This window comes from Euprymna scolopes, chromosome 17 (assembly GCF_053919585.1).
Source record: "Euprymna scolopes isolate OS-2025 chromosome 17, ASM5391958v1, whole genome shotgun sequence".
NCBI lineage: Eukaryota > Metazoa > Mollusca > Cephalopoda > Sepiida > Sepiolidae > Euprymna > Euprymna scolopes.
The window spans coordinates 122928282-122931042 of record NC_136498.1 but is presented as its reverse complement, the minus strand read 5'-3'; the positions used below and the strand labels follow the sequence as shown (position 1 = coordinate 122931042).

Genomic DNA, 2761 nt, shown 5'->3' with positions numbered 1-2761 from the left:
AATTTCCCTCACTCTCTATCTGTGCCTAAATCTAAACACAAGTTCTATACACAAAGCTTCCTTCCTAGGAATTCCCGGATGTGGAACTCTATCCCACTAGCCTGCTTTCCAGCTGACTACAACATGGCCGTCTTTAAGTCCAATGTAAACAAATTCTTGTTCAGCTGTCCCCTTAAATAGTTCATTTCTATCCAGTTTCCATCACCGTATATGCATTAACCCTTATCCTCGAGTGGCATTCTGGCCTTGGTAAGTGGTAATGCCCTCTGTAAAAAAAAAAAAAGCAAAAAAAAAAAAAATCAGTTGTCAGTATTCAATTTGATTATACGGTATAATCACGTTGACACACCGGTTCCTGCTGGATCACCGAAGTTAAGCAACGTTGAGCCTGGTCAGTACTAAATGGGTGACCACTTGGGACATCCAGGTGCTGTATGTGCTTTCGGCTTATCTCGGCATTGATTCCAGATGTCCTGAACTTCTCCTTGCCACTGGATTCAAACTGTGCAGATTCAAGAGAGGTATGCTGGTGATTGTGCAACCATTGCCTCACACTTAGACATACAGCTGCCCCTGCAGGAGGTGTCCTTTGTCTTTTGAGACTGCACGGAGGCATAGATATATAATTTGATTGCTGGGTTCTCTTGTTTCATAGCAAGTCTAGAATCCTATTTGTGCAATATTGACTTGGGTTTCGTAGTTGGTACTTATTTCCTTCACAACACAAAAAAATGTGACACAAGGTCAGTAAGATGAGGTAAGTGAAGCCAGTGTTGCTAAAGGAAGACCACTCTAGCCATTTAAAAAGTGTCTGGACACTCTCATTCAGCATTCCTCAGTAGAGGCGCCTGGGATAGTAAGCAATAAACTTAGCCTTTCCCCCAAAAGACGGGAGACAGCGGTCTGGGAAGACAGGCCTCTTAGGACTACAGAGGGCACAGCTCCAACTTCAGTCAACAGGGAACAGATTTCAAAAATGGTTCATATTCTATCGGCTTCGGTGCCCAAATTACTCATTTGGTTGAGAAAATTAGATGTTCACAATTATTTTCATAATCTGCATTTATTAATGCATTTTGATGCAACATATTATCATGCAACATATTAGGGAGTAGAAAGTTGACTTTAGGTTTACTTTCAGCAGCTTTATAACTCTCGCTTCCCTTATTTTGTCCTTTAGTCCTCACATTCCATGAGCGATGTTTCCTACAAAGACGAAAAATTGCTGTTTGGATCGGAATCTATTCATCTAACATATATTGTTGAATAGTTTTTGACCTTGAAATAGTATTTTTTAGCTCCTTACATTAAGTGGCTTCCTGGTGTGTCTGGAACGATTTTCATCAATATATATATATATATTTATATATTTATATATATATATATATATATTGATGAAAATCGCTCTCTCTCTCTCTCTCTCTCTCTCTCTCTCTCTCTATATATATATATATATATATATATATATATATATATATATATATATATATATGATGACAGTAATGGAAATAGTATTCCGATAAAATAGAGAAAATAAAAAGGAACAAACCGTATTATGTGTTCATCAACGTTTCGTCTTTATTTCGAGACTTCCTCTGGATGAATGAGATTAAGAAACCAAAGAATATACCAGTACAAAATATTTGAAAATGTTTCACGTGCACAGTGTAACGCAGTTCTATTTGAGAGAAACGGAAAATTGATGCTGGAAATTCAAAAAGGAGGTGGGGGCTGGCACTGTTAAAGAGAAGGAAATTTTAGTGACGTCATATAGTCGTTAATATAATTTTAAAACTATGAACGCAAGTTTATATTCTTATTGGGAAAAAGATATATCTGTTGAAATTCAAATATAAGTTTGTAACAGAAATGAAATGAGTGTTATTTATGTAATTTATTGATAGAGATTATGTGTTAATTATTACAGGGGGTGTTTGAATGGTGTGAGAAAGTTAACCTGTGTCCACAGTTAAATAATGTTCTTTTAATAACAGTTTACTTATTAATGGCGCTATATTATAGAAACCTCCACGTTGTTTAATAGTGCTTGAATGGAGGTTTCTATAACATTTAATAAGTAAACTGTTATTAAAAGAACATTATTTATTTATTTATTATTTTTAAAGCAGTAATCTACGTACACGCGTGTTTCGAGGTCGTTACCTCTCGTCAGCGTAGTTCAACTGTTTCTAGGGATCGAACCTCAGACCATGTTTACCACAGTCCGGTGCCTTAACCGTTAGGCCATAATCCCTAGATTAATTATACTGTTTATTTTTATCGCTTATAAATTTAGATTTTGTTATTGTTTTTTCAAGCGATACATACGGTTAATATTGGCTCCGCCTCGGAGCTCATTTTTTTTTTATTTACTTAGAAAGTCGCCCTTTTTAATTTGGACGTGTATAACATTTTTATTTATTTATTATTTTTAAAACAGTAATCTACGTACACGCGTGTTTCAAGGTCATTACCTCTCGTCAGCGTAGTTCAACTGTTTCTAGGGATCGAACCTCAGACCATGTTTACCACAGTCCGGTGCCTTAACCGTTAGGCCATAATCCCTAAATTAATTATACTGTTTATTTTTATCGCTTATAAATTTAGATTTTGTTATTGTTGTTTTTTTTTTTCAAGCGATACATACGGTTAATACAATTATTTGTGCCTAAATCAAAACGTGGATTCCATGAACAAAGCTTCTTTCTTAGAACTGCACGTCTGGGGAACTCTGTTCCGTCGGCCTGCTTCCCATCTGACT

At 36.0% G+C, this 2761-nt stretch overlaps 1 pseudogene; it reads left to right on the top strand.

The window, feature by feature from the left end:
- Positions 1–322: 322 nt before the first annotated feature.
- On the top strand, positions 323–439 carry LOC145297117 (5S ribosomal RNA; annotated as a pseudogene).
- The last annotated feature ends 2322 nt before the right edge of the window (positions 440–2761 follow it).